The sequence below is a fragment of the Rhinolophus sinicus genome, chromosome 12 (assembly GCF_057876585.1).
Source record: "Rhinolophus sinicus isolate RSI-liver-muscle chromosome 12, RSI-T2T, whole genome shotgun sequence".
NCBI lineage: Eukaryota > Metazoa > Chordata > Mammalia > Chiroptera > Rhinolophidae > Rhinolophus > Rhinolophus sinicus.
Genome location: NC_142512.1, coordinates 26,872,844 through 26,886,902, shown reverse-complemented (window position 1 = coordinate 26,886,902; position 14,059 = coordinate 26,872,844). Strand labels below are relative to the sequence as shown.

Sequence of the window (14,059 nt, the reverse complement as noted above, 5' to 3'; positions counted from 1 at the left end):
CTGTCCCGTGTGGTTCCTCTGCACCCAGTGTTCTAGGCATCGGGCTGAAGTTTGAGCCTTCGCTCTCCAAACCTCCTCAGCATGTCAGCAGGGTAGGAAAGACACAGAAATATACAGCCACCTGGTTCTTGCCCTCTGGGCCCTTCCAGTCCGCAGGGGAGGTGGGCCACGTACACAAATGGCAGCAACACGGGGTCTGATCTGTCCAAGTCAGAACTTTATTGCTTTTGACCAAGGCTGTTTACAAGGGCAGTAAATGATTAAGGGCCATGTGAGTGGTGCAGATGGTAATTGCCTCAGGGGGTCAGAGGAGAGGGAAAGCCCCTCCTTGTTAAGGGCCTTGGGGATAGAGGGGGACAGGGCTGCAGGCAGACTTGGAGCCAGGGGACTGGGTTCAAAGTCCCAGCTGTGCCCTAAGGTGGGTGACCTTGGCCAAAGGGCTGTATCTCTCTGCGCCTCTGTCTCCTCACCTGTAAAATGGGAACCAGGATAAAGCTCAAGCTCCCTTGCCCTTAGGCCGGTGTGGGATCAACAGAGCAAATGGACCCAAACCATCTCTGACAATATTAAGTGTCACTTCTTTGCAAGGCATTAAAGTCTACTCTGCCCAGGTTATAGGATGTGTTTGGAGGTCAGTGCTTTTGGAATCAGGCAGACCAGAGTTCAAATCCTGGTTCTGCCATTTTCTGGTCAGGCACCTTTAGACAAGTGACATAACCTGTCTACAAAATGGGATGGACACTTTTCTGCCTACAGAATGAAGGAGGTCACTGTCTCTACCTGGCAAGGGCTCTAGCAGTGACACCCGTTGCTGTAGGGGTGGCACCAAATCACTGGGACAAGGCCCCAGGGTCCTGGCCATTCTTAACCACAAATCTTACCAGCCACACAGGAGACCCTTATTGTCCCTCTCCCTCGCCATCCTGAAGCTGCCCAGTGGGGGAGGGGGCCCCAAGTCCCCAGCCTCTCTGGCCTAGATAACACACACACCAATAGGGACCCTGGCCTACGGAAACTCCCCAGATAAAGGCTGCCTGTCCCAGATAGCTCTGGCCTATCAGCCTGTCATCTTGTTCTCCAAACCACATTGCTGGTGATAAAGGGATTGTGTGGGGCTGCATCTGCCTGGGCCCAGGTGGGAGCTTTTTGCAGGTTTGTTTTTTTGTGTGTATGTTTTTTTTCCCTCTCACTCTTATTAACAACAAATGTTTGGCCCCTTCCGGGACAAACCAGTCCTCCGGCAGCCAGAGTCTCCCAGTTCAGCTTCCCCTCCCTTTCTCTCTTGCAACTCTTTGCAAGAGGGCCATTTGTCCCCTCTGTTGGACTTCCACAGGAGGAGAGGAAGGCATAGGAGATGGGATTAGGCAGTGACAGACAGGCAAGTTCTATTTAGAGGGTTCCTTATGGTTATAAAGGCTTGGGATGGGGTGCCCTTGCTAAAGGGACACCTACAAAAATATTGAGTGCTTATTATATATTAGGTATAGCTTATTTGATCCGATGGGAGAGGCCTCTTGTCTCCTTTGTTTCCATCTCATAGATAAGGTAACTGAGGCTCAGAAGGTCCCAGACACAACCGGTATATAAAGCTGGAATTGAAAGCCAAGTCAAGAGGCTCCAAGTCCTGTGCTCTTGCCCTCTGTATCCTGTTCCCAAGGTTAGCCCCTGAATCTGGCCATTTCTGGGTCACGGAGAAGAAACAAGGGGCTGCTCTCCTAGGCACAAGCAGAAAAGTCTCAGCCACAGCTGGAAGCTGGCTTTGAGCCAGGGCTGGGGTACTGGGCCCAAGACCTGGGCTGAGGGAACATTGCCAGCCCCCAAATCTGCAGCCTTTGCATCCCAGAGCTGAAACAGCCTTGGAGGTCAGCTAGAGCCAGGGTCTCAATGAATAGATGGGGAAACAGAGGCCTAGAGCAGCAGGGTGACATGCCCAGGGTCATCCAGCCAGTGAGGTCCCAACTCGCCAGTTTTACATATGAGGAAACTGAGTCCCAGAGAGGGGGAATGACTTACAAAAGCCTACATAGGTAATTAAAGCAGAGCTGAGAATCGAGTCTCTCTGCAGTGCAAGGCTGTGTCCACTCTTTCATATTACATGCGTCCCAACCACCAGATGCAGACACTCGCACAGCAACAGCCACAGAGCCTCATAGACTCAGAGCACACGCAAGGGGCCACCCAGGTGGGCACAAGACTGGCACACACTTCCAAGTGTACGTGCTCATGCACCATGACACCGTGTGGGACCCACGTTCCACCTCTTCTGTCCCAGGACCTAGAGGTGACACTGCTTGACTTGTTCTCACTCCCCTCTCCCCACCCTCCATCCCCCACCCCACAGGCCCCCATCTCCAGAACAGCACCAAGCCAGGGAGCTTCACGCTGTGCTTAAAAAGGGCACTTAATTTTTCATTCTTAAATGCTGGGATGCTCTTGTCTTCCAGCTTCGCCCAAACCCCTTGGTAGAGATGGATGGGGGCGCGGAACATAGTCATCAGAAAGATTAAGCCAGGACTTGTCATTTTTTTATATCACGGAGCCGTCAGCCCTACGAGTGATGTCCTCCACTCCGCCAGGATGAGTCCAGAACCTTTAGTGCCAGTAGTAAAAAAGACTATAAAAAACACCATCGGAGAAAGGGTAATGATGAAATTTAACTGCTCCCGATCACACACCTGGGGTCTGCTCACTGCGGAACCGGGGGGTTCGGCCACATCATCCTTTACTGCTGTGTCCTTGTCTCAGAGTTTAAGGTCCTTTCACTGAACCAGAACATTGTGTCCACTGCTGGGACCCTGGGGCCCACCTGCCCCGCCCCGCCCTGCCTTGCCAGGAGTGCAGAGAAGGAGGGAGCAGGATAGATTTGGTCCTGGGAGGCCTTGGGGTCCTGGCAGAGGGGTCCTGGGCTGAACATCCCAGGAGTCCCGCTGAGCTGCAGGGTTACGGATGAGCTCCATCCACAGCTGCTGTTGAAAACTGGCATGCGGCTAGACCATGGTTGGCTCAAACTTTGTTTCCTTCCTTTCTTCTCCCGCCCTCTCACTCTCTCCCTCTCCATCTCACTTTTTTGTGCCAGGTACATTGTTACGTACATGATGCCTACCAAGCAAGGGTCTTCCACTGCTCTTACGACACAGTACTCTGCTTACCTAATTTCTAGCCACTCCCAGCCCAGTCCCTCTTGCACCACCCTCCCATACCCTCCTGCCCCTTTATCCCTCCTAATGCTCTATCCTAGCCGTATTGCAGTCCTTCAAAATAATTTGCTCTCTCCAGCCTCTGAGCTTTTGCACATGCTGTTCCCTCTGCCTGGAATACTCCTTGACTGTCTCCTACTCATCAGCAGGTCTCAGCTGTAACTTCCTCCAGGAAGCCCTCCCTGCCTTTCTCTGGGTCCATGTTAGGCTTCCTCTCCAAGAGCTCCCTCTGGCTCCCTGCATTTCCCCTTCAAGATATATATCATCACAGTGTATTGTCATGTCTAATTGTAAAGTCTGTGAGGGCCCTTGTTGAGGGCATCATTCTGGGCCTGGGGATTTAGTGGTGAACAAAAGAGACAAAATCCCTGGCCTTCCTGAAACTTATATTCTAGTGGAGGTGGATGGAACAGGATTGTCTGTGTGGGTCAACCGCCGTGGGCATGTCACTAAAGATGTGGTTGAGTTTAAGCCTCAGAAGGCCCTGTGAGGTAGGTGGTATTATCCTGACTGTATGACCAAGAGCCCTAGGGTCACCCAGTTAGGGAAGAGTAGGATGGGGGTTCAAACCTAGGTCTGCTAGGCGCCGAGCTGGGGAATCTCCATTGCACAATTCTGCTCCTTCTTGCTCACCCTGCTCAGGCCTCACTGGCCTCCTTGCTAGTCCTTAGCGTGCCAGGCATGCCCTTGCCTCCGAGCCTTTGTACGTGCTGTTCCTTCTGCCTGGAATTCTCTTCTTGCCGATAACCTCAGGCTCACCCCCTCTCCTCCTTTAAATCTTTGCTCAAGTGTCATTTCCTTAATAGACTTCCCTGACACAACTATACACACACACTCAGACTCCCGTGTCCCCATGACCCTATATTTCGTCCGTTGCGACTCTCCTTAGCTGAGTGTGAGTTCCCTGAGGGCAGGGATTTTGCCTATTCTGTTTGTTGTCATATCTCCAGGGCCTGTAACAGGTGCTCAGTAAATGTTTGGTAAAGTGATGGATGGATGGATGAATAGATGGACAAGAGACACAGAGATGAATAAGGCTGGGTCCCTGCCCTGAAAGGCCTCAAAGTCCAGCCAAGGGGGAAGGACTTTGTCGTCTGCGTGAGAGGCCTGTTCTCTCACGAAGGTGACTCCAGAGAAAGCGCAGCGCCCCCAACACTTGTCACCTCTCCACCTCAGGACATGGCCCTCTCCTGAGATGCGCCCTTTCTCTGAACACTCAGGAAGGGCCAGCGGGAGAGAGCTGTGTGAGCCGGATGGACATGGCTCCCCCTGGCACAGCCAGCATGTTTGTTTGTTTTTAACATATCATTTGTTTATTTCTTTTAAAATGAAATAGTTGTTATATAGCCTGCTCGGGTGTTACCCTGGCACAGCCTCTCAGTTCTGGAGCACCGCTTGGGGAGCTGGGGAGAGGAAGGGCAGCAAAAGCACAAGCTATGGAGCCCCCCGCCCCAGCCCTCTGATGGCGGCCACTCCTGTACCTACCGTGCCTGCAAAGTGCCATTCCCAGGACCCAGGAGGCTCAAATGCCAATCCAGAACCCCACCCCTGACCCACCAAGGGACCTGGAGCAAGTCACCTTCCCTCTCTGAGTCCCAGTGTTTTCTCTGCAACAAAATGAGGAGATTTGAGCACATGAATCCCTCCACACCTTTTCAAGTATGAGGGTCCCCTTCAAACATTTTTAATTGAAGCATCACATACATACAGAAAAGTACACACATCCTATGCAATGATTTTTCACAAAATCAACATGGTCATGTGACCAGCACGCTGATCAAGAAATGAAACATTACCAGTTTCCCAAAAGCCCCCTTGGGGCCTTTCCCAGTTCCTCTCTCCCCCAAAGGTAAAGAGTCTCCTGATTTTTAACACTATAGGTTAAGTTTTGCCTGTTTGTTTGAAACTTGAGGATCCCTTTTTAACCTCTACAAAATGCTCTTTTGACTTTAGTATCTGTGGTAGCCAGCCTCCAAGATGACCTCCAATGCTGCTGGCCTGCCGGTATTCACATCCTTGTGTAGTCCCCTCCCACACTGAATCAGGGTGGCCTTTGTGACCAGTAGAGTCTAGCAGAGGAGACGGTATGGCTTCTGAAGCTAGGTCATGACATTAAAAGCATGGTAGCTTTTGCTTGCTCTATTGGATCACTAGCTCAGAGGGAGCTAGCTGCCACAGTATGAACCATCCTGTGGAGAGCTCCACATGCAGAGAACTGAGGCCTCCCACCCAATAGCCAGCACCAGCATACCAGTCATATGAGTGCGCCATCTTGGAAGCAGATCTTCCAGCCCCAGTTAAGCCTTCAGATGGCTGTAGCCCAAGCCAACATATAATTGTAACTTCATAGGAGACCCTATGCCAGAACTGCCAGCCTGTCCATTTCTGAATTCCTGACCCATGGAAACTGTGAAAGACAATAAATGTGTATTATTATTTTAAGCTATTAATTTAGGAGGGTTGGGGTAATGTGTTCACAGCAATAGATAAGCAATACAGTATTCATTGATTGAGCAAATACCCAATGAGTCAAACCCCCTAGGCTTTCAGTAACCCTTTCAAGGAATTCCTTTTTAAAAGTATCTTAATAGTATCTACTCATGCTTGAAAAAAAGGACCTTCATTTTGGCGCATGACAGAAACTTTGTTCAGGCTAAGGACTGCAATGGCTTCAAGGTCCCTCAAGGGTCTGAGGCCCCCAGGCCTGGATCGGGGTGGCGAGCTACTGCTGACTCAGTGGATCGTCACAGCTCCTTTCCTACTAAAACTCTGGAATCAGAGACTTTCAGGAATCTGTCTTCCAGTCCTTACTCCCTCCATATTGTTGGAAGGTAGAATGTGATAATGAGGAATCCAAGCTTTGGGGTCAAGCAGGTCTGTGTTGAAATCTTGAGTGCTCCTTTTCCAAATCTGTGAGACTGTGAACAAGTAGCTGTACTTCTCTGAATCCCAGTTTCCTTAGAAAAATTGGAAAACAGATGCCTCATTCATATATTGTTGTATAAGGCGGAAATTACACGTGCCTGTACTTGAGACACTGGAAACACTCAAGGGGCACAGCAGCTGTATTGACCATCAGACCCCAGACTGATGGGTGCTCCCAGGGGTGTCAGGGACTGTTGTTCCCCTGTCACTGAAGCGAGTTGGGAACTATTCGGCTGTCCCATGGGCTGCCGCACACCCACCCTCATCCGTGCTGACCGTGAGTTTGAAGAGCCAGGTGAGCATATGGCCGGCCTCATACAGAACTTGGTCAGAGAAGGGTCGGCTTCCTTTCCCTCGTTAGTGTCGCCTGGGGGCCTGCGCCCTCCTTAGCAGAGGCCTGGATAACGAAGGCCACAGCCTATTAATTGCGATGACAGTGATAAAGGAAGGGGGGACGCTGCTATTTGTCTTGCCCGTAACCTCTCGCATCATTCCAAGATGAATGAAAACTCATTTTCTGCTTTGATTCGGTCTAATTTCTCTGGGCCCCCTGGGCCTTGTGGGGGGAAGGGATTCACAGCCCCTGCTGAGAAGGAATTGAGGGAGGAGGAGGAGGGGTCAGAGGTCACAGAGGGAGGAGGACAGGCTCCACTAGAGAACCAAGAACTTGTGGGGGGCAGTGACTAGTGCATTCACTCATTAAGCATGGGGCTTACACAGGTGCTAGCTGATTAGATTTTAAACTCATGCTGGGAAGGAAGGAGTCTGCTACCCATTTCACAGGCGGGACAGTGGTGCTGGCAGAGAGAATGTGGCTTGTACAAAGGCACACAGCTAGTGAGGGCCAAAGCCCGGCTTTAGCATGGAGGGTCTATCTAGCACCATCACCAGCTCTTTCCTGTCACACACACACACACACACACACACACACACACACACACACACACACACATTGCCTCCCTGTGGACTGGAAGATAGGTTCCTGAAAGTCTCGTCAGCATGGAAACCCCTTAGAGGGGAAATGACTGTCCAGATGGGGGAGCTACCACCCCACCTGTTCATTCTCCCCCAGGTGTGGGGGTCAGGGAAGGGAGGGAAACCGATGGAAGAAGGGTGGACCTTTTTCTCCATCCAGGAACAAAGACTGACTGAGGGCCTTGTTGGAATAGCCATTTCCTCTTTTGTAAAATGGAGCCAGTAGTGCCTGCCTCCCAAGACCACAGGGTGGCTGGAAAGGGCGAGATGTGAGTGAGTGAAAATGCTTCACACCTGGCACTTCCTCTCTGTGGAAAGGGAGAGAGACACAGTAACCTCCAGCGATTTGAGCTGCTTTATTCCAGGCTGATTGACCATCTATCCAGGGGTCACCTGCCTGTGAGTCCCTGTACCTGACTTGCCTTGTCACTCACTGCATCAGGGTCCCCTCTGATGGTCTAGAGGTCCCATGAGGCCCAGAGAATAGGAGGGTCCTGGGCCCCATTACCTGTCTGCTAATGTGGCCTTGTAGCCCCAGAGCTGTACAGGCTGTGAGGAAGGTGGGAGATAACCCTGGGTCTGGTTCACAGTAGTAATTCAGCAAAGTATGCTAAACATGTTTCATATAACATCCTTCCAGGGCTTTAGGGCAGAAGTTGGAGGGGTTGCAATTCGGAGGGAGTTTTAGGTGGTGTGATGCATGAGTGAGAGCGTGGGATCTGCAGTCAGGTGGCCTGATGTGAATGCCCGCTCTGCCACTGACTACTCTGTGACCTTGGGCAAGTTGTTTTGCCTCTCTGGACCTCCCTTCCCTTATCTGTAAAATGAGGTCATAATGGTGTCTCCCTCTTATGACTATCAGTTAACTTATGAAAGCACTTAGAGCAGTGTTGGGTATAGGTCAGAGTCTGGGTGGTACTCTGAGGGGTGGTGGCCAGAAGGGGTTGGTCTAAGGTGGGAGATGTGTGTAAGAAATGGGGCAGCTGACTCTACCAGTGTCCCACCCCTCCCCCAAGGAAGTCCTTCCATCTGCCCCAGATCTGAATTGCAAATGGCCTTCCCTTCCTTACCACTCTGGCTCTCGCTGGAGCTGAGGACAGACGAGTTCAGAGAGGTGTTCTTGCGCCTGCCGGATGCCTGTAGCCTGGCTTTGTCTCCAAGGTTCTGCAGGCGGAGCCCTCAGACCAGGACCCCTATGCAGCAATCTGGGAAAGAGGAAGCCAGGCCTAGTTAGAACCCCCTAGCCTGACATTCAAAGCCCTCACAGCCTGGTCTCTCTGCCCCTGTAAGAAACTTCTGCTCATACCTGCCCCCTTAGCTCTGTTCTGTGCCAGTCTCAGCTGTGCCTCCCACTACCCCATGACTTGTGTACTGTTAATGGCCCCATTCTACAGATGGAAGGACTGAGACTCAGAGAGGTTCAAGCTAGCAGGTGGCAGATTTGGGATGCACAACCATAGTTTGCTCAGTCCAGCTCTTAACTGTTACCCTGGCTTGCCACAAAGCAGATGCTGCTAAAATGTATAGGAGAAACGAAGTCAGGGAGTCAGGAATTGTAATGAAGGCATAAAAGGAGCTTCGACAGGAGGTCATTCATTCACTGATTTGATATTTATCAAGCATCTACTAGGTGCTAGGCCTCAGAGATAACAATAATGATGATGAGAATAGCATCAATGATAATAGCAACATTGATAATAGCAACATGACAGTAATAATGTAAAAGCAATTACTGACGTTTACTGAGTTCCTACTGTGTGCTTGGCACTGAGCTAGGTGTTTTATATGCATGATCTTTATTGTAGCCCTGCCTGGCAGTTACTGTTATTATTACCACAGTACAGATGAGTCAACTGAGGCTCAAAGAGGCGAAGTGTCTAAGGTCACTCAGGTGCCATGCACCTGAGCGAGAATTTGAATCCTGGCCTGTCTTTGAAGAACAACAATGGCGGTGATAACTATCTAGCGTGTACTGGGTACTTTCTGTGTACCAGATGGTTTGCTAAGCACTCAAAATGACAATGTAAGCCTGAGGAGAAATGACAAGTTCTAGTCTCATTAAGCTGATTCATTCACCTGCTTCCAGGCTTCCTGGGAGCAGAAGGCCTGACCTCAGCCCCTTCCTAGATAATCACAGGCTACCTGCAGGGTTAGGCTGGCCTGGATTCAAATCCTGGTCCCATCACTACCCATGGGACTTGGACATATTGCTCATGCCCTCTGCTGTAAAATGGGAAAATAGCCCCCAGCTGACAGGATCGTTGTGAACATCCAGACCCTCCCTTATTGAGTAGGACTGACGTTTTCTAACCTAAGAACAAGCCTCCCAGCCAGGGCCTGGGCACCAGGGCAGCGCAGATTCGCAGGGAATCAGGGTATCTGTCCTCCTCCCTCCTCATTCCCCAACTCCACCCCTGTGGGGCCCTCTGTCTCCCTGAGAATCTCAGCTGCTTCTGCAAGAGGTTCATGCTGGATTTGTTTTTCTTCCACCAAGTTGTGGGAGACGACACAGCCGAGACACTTGGGGTTTCAGGTAAACAGAGAATCTGAGACTTAGAGAAGCAGGGGAAAGGGAGAGGAGAGGAGGGGAGGGGAGGGGAAGGAAGGGAAAAGGAAAGAAGGGGAAGGGAGGGGCGGGGAGGAGAGGGGAGGGGAGTGAAAAAGAGAAACCAAGAAGGAAAGGAGATTGAGGTAAAATAGAAAGAAAAGAAAAAAAACAGAACCCAAAGACCAAAACACTACGGGTCACAACAGAGATAGAAAAATGGAGACTAAACAGAGAAAGAACAAAAAAAGAGGGAAGTATTTGAAGCTGGAAAGATGCCGCAACAGAAAAAATGGGTTGGAAGGGAAGGGTCCCTCCAGCAGCTGGGCAAGGACAGAGACAAAGCTGACCCCCCTTGGCCCCCAGCTGAGCTGGGCTTTCAGACGTCGTTCTGCTGCTGAGAAAGAAAAGCCTCTTCTCCCACATTCGAATGAATTTGATATTCAATCAATGAAGATTAACTCGCCCAAGGTAAGGGGGTTTTTACATCTTCCGTAAGGAAGTCAAATACGATTATGCAGATGAGAAAATTATCCTGAGATGAAGAGCGGCTCACATATGATAATTCTGTGGAAGGGTGGACTCCCGCACTGATTAGCATATCTTCAAGACCAGACAAGATGGAGGAGGTGAGGACCCAGAGATGGACATGTGGCGATGTGCTGACCAGGGCTCCCATGCGGAGACGTTGGTCAGACATGTCTGCTCCCTGATGGCCTTTTCTGGAAAGGAGTTTGGTCAGTGAAGACCTTAACGAGAGCCTTGATCATGCTGTGTCCATCAGAACTCCCTGGGCTCAGCTTGTTCTTCTCTCCAGCGAGAGTGCCCCAGAGCAGGGCTTCTTGCTTTAAGAGAAGGCCGAATCACCTGAAGGTCTTCCTGAGACGCAGGTTCTGATTCTGTGGGTCGTGGGGCAGAGAAGGATGGGAACCTGCATTTCTAACCAGCTCGCAGGTGTTGCTGAAGCTGCTGGTTCCCAAGGCCACAGGGCTCAGCTCAGTGTTCTAATGATGATGCTCATGTGTCGGCTGGGAACTCTGGCCTGAATGATGCCTAGGATCTTGAAACGTCCAGGAATCTATTCCAAGTCTCCAGATGCCAAGGTCCTGGGCAGGGACCAAGGTGGGTGCCATGGAAGAAGCGGGGAGGTCCGGGAGATGGAGTGAATAACCCAAAGTGGAAATGAACCTAGGACACTGCCCTGGGCCTGCTGGGAGCCTTGCTGCTTAAGTGCTAAAAACAGCCCTAGTGTATCAAATACCTACTGTGTGTGTGTGTGTGTGTGTGTGTGTGTGTGTGTGTGTGTGTGTGTGTGTATGCCCTACTCATATAGTCTCTCCAGCCCTCAAGTGGAGACATTATCATTTCCATTTGACAGATAGGAAATCAGGCTCAGAGAGGCAAGGTGATTTCCTTAATGTTGTAGAGTCAGGATTCAAACCTAGCTTGGTCTGACCCCCCAAAGCCCAAGCCCTTTGCACTCTAGCCATTACCTCCTACCCCTGGGTGACCTTACCCCCAGGAAGTTAATGACTGGATCCTGGTCCCTAAGGCCTGACTGTGCTGGAAGTCCCTCCCTACCTGCCATGCCTAAATCAGCTGACCTCACGCGGTGGAGGGGTGTGAGCAGGAGCTTGGAAGTCAGGCAACCCTGGCTTCTGGTTCTGTCTTTTGTTAACTCTGTGACCTTGGGCAAGTCATTTACCTTCTCAGAATGTCACACTCCTCCTTGGTCTAACCGGGATGATAAGACCAACTTCCAGGGTTGCTGAGAGAAAGAGATGAGCTCAGGTTGCACCCGGATGGCATGGAGTTCAGAGAGGGTAGATTTTCCTCTTGCAAGGGGATAGAGGCTGGCTGAGCCAAGGCTCAAAGATTCTAGAACTCGTGACTCTTCACTGCCACCCTCAGAGGCCCAGAGCCTTGGCGGAGCAGCCACAGGCTCCCCTTCCACTCTGTTGGTGCGGCACCAACACCATCCTTAACCCCGTGCCTCCTACGTGATGTGTCAGGGCCGACCCAGGCCTGTCTGAGTCGTGTCTGGGTTGCTAACCGGTATCCCCACCATTCAATGGCTGGGACTGGACCCTTTGCCCCAGGATCCTACTTGGACAGGACTCCTCTGTCCTCCCCCAGAAAACTTGGGGTGCGGTCCCCAGCACCTCTCCCATAGCAGGTGCCCCATTACCTGTTGGTGAGCAGGGGTGGGGGAGCTCTGGCCTTTGAGTTCCCCTCTATAAAGAGAGGTATAAGGCCTGGGCCATCGCCAAGGAACCTTCTAACACCAGGCAGTCTTCCTTTCGTCTTCCAGGAATTTGCCTCAGAGAACTATTCTGTGGTCATGGCTGCTGAGTATGGTTATATCCTACATGAGGGGCCAAGTGGGGCTGAAATCCAGCCCACTCACCAACCTGTGCTTCTTTTGCTAATTGTCACGAAAGCTCCTATGTGCCATCAGGAAAGAACTTCGTCTGCAGGCCTCAGTCTTCTCCTCTGTAAAGTAGAGTCAGTGATGATGCTCCTGCCTCCCTCCCCTTTTGTGTCCACACAACCTCTCCTTGCTGCCAATCTCTCCCCAGCACCCCTGTATCCACCAGTCACTCTAACACACAGAAACCTGGAGCTGGGGCTTCCTAGGCACCCAGAAGTGTGTGTGGGTAGAGGGTTGCCCTGGTCTTCACCCTATCTATGTTTCTATCTCCGTATCACTCCCCAAGACCTCCCCTGCCCAGCCAGGGCAAGCAAGGATGAGTGTGAGGAGGGAAAGGGAAAGAAAGCAGAGGGGTCTGCAGTGGGGGAAGCTGGGAGCTGCCTGCCATGTTCAGGCTCATGCGTCCTGTGAACGTGTTCCTTTTTCATGTGTCTGTGACTCTGTATTGTTCTCTCTCTGTCCACGTTGGGTCAGGTCCTTGCCTGGACTCCTGTGTGTGCCTGTAAGTGTATCCCTGGGACTTTTTGCCTGTGCCTGTGATCGAAGTCTGTGTGTCTGCTGCTCTGTGTGTGCCCACCTGTCTCTGCGCACAATGTGTGTATGGGTCTGGGTATGTGTGTGTGAGTCCGGGGGGTGGGCGGTCTCTGTGCACAGGTGTGTCTGAATGGGGAGTGTCTAGTATGTGATGTGTGTGTGTGTGTGTTTGAATGGGTGTCAGTAGGTGTGGGTGTGAGTTTCTGTGTGTGTCCACGTGGGAGCGTATCAATGTGGGTCGACTCTGAGTGTGTGTTCAGGTGAGTGTGTGAGTGTGGAAGCTGTAACTGACTGGGGGTGAATAAGCACGTGTGTATGTGTATCTGTGTGGGTCTGTATCAGTGTGCATGGGCCTAAGTGTCTGTGTGTGCCTAAGCGGGCATGTATCCATGTGTGGGACGGTGTGAGTATCTGGGTGTGTGTCTGGGTGGGATGTCAGTGTGTGGGGGATATATATCCTATGTGAGACTGGATGAGTACATAGCAGTATGTGGGGGGGTGTATTTTGGGGTCTATCAGTGTGTGGAGTGTGTGTACCCTTAAGTGTGTACGTATCTCTGTGTGGGTCTGAATAGGTGTGTTTCAGTGTGTGGGGAGTGTGTATCTCTGCATAAAACCCTGTGAGAGTGTCTGTTTATCAGCACCTGGAAAGTAGGGTGTGTATGTATCCCTGTGCCTGAGTGGAGTGTACCAGTGTGTGTGAGGGTCTGTGTGTGTGTCTATATATCTGTGTATCTGTGTGGGTCTGCGCCTCTCCAGCTTGGCTGGGCCCAGGCACTGTAAATCCATCAACTCCACATGATTTTGTCAATTCTGACAGCTAACTTCAACATGACGACAAATCTGGCCCCAGAGGATATTAAGCAAAGACACATGAGCCTATAATTTTCTGCTTCCACGTGTGAGATGCTATAATAATCAAAAGAAAATGAGTTTCTAACTACCCCTGCTCTTTGTGCTGTTGCCTTCATGCCGGCTGCACTAATTGAATCACCCGGCACCACTGTATCAATGGTAACTTGGGTATTGGGGGGTAATCAGGCGTGTGGGGGGGACCAGCTTGGAGAGGTACAGGGGCTTTTGTGAAGGTCCCATCTGCCTCATGCACCAAAGCCGCCCGCCGCCCGCTTGCATTTGGCTGGACAAGTGAGCGACTAAAGGGCAGCCCCTCACCCAGGAGAGGGTCCGGGAGGGATTGCCTGGGGGAGGGAGCACCTGTACCCAGATGCTGTGGCTCAGGCCTCTTGCTCCCAAAAGAACCATGCAAAATAATCAAGATCTAGACTTTGGAGATGGGCCTACCTGGGTTCAATCCTGGCTGAATATGTCATTTGCCCTGTGGGGCTTGGTTTCCTCATGTAGGAAATGGGACAACGCATCTACTTCACAGGGGTGTTGCCAGGATAAGTGAGAATACACTGATTAAGCACTCCCAGATGCCTTGCAGAGAGG

The 14,059-nt window shown here is 51.2% G+C and overlaps 1 long non-coding RNA gene across 1 annotated transcript; it reads right to left on the bottom strand.

Annotated features, from left to right (window-relative positions):
- Positions 1 to 4,878: 4,878 nt before the first annotated feature.
- Positions 4,879 to 12,139, bottom strand: LOC141568935 (uncharacterized). The gene is made up of 3 exons (XR_012492272.2): positions 12,054 to 12,139; positions 8,168 to 8,302; positions 4,879 to 5,604 (listed from the first exon to the last, which is right to left on the bottom strand). It is a non-coding gene; the product is annotated as an uncharacterized LOC141568935 (long non-coding RNA).
- Between the last annotated feature and the right edge of the window lie 1,920 nt (positions 12,140 to 14,059).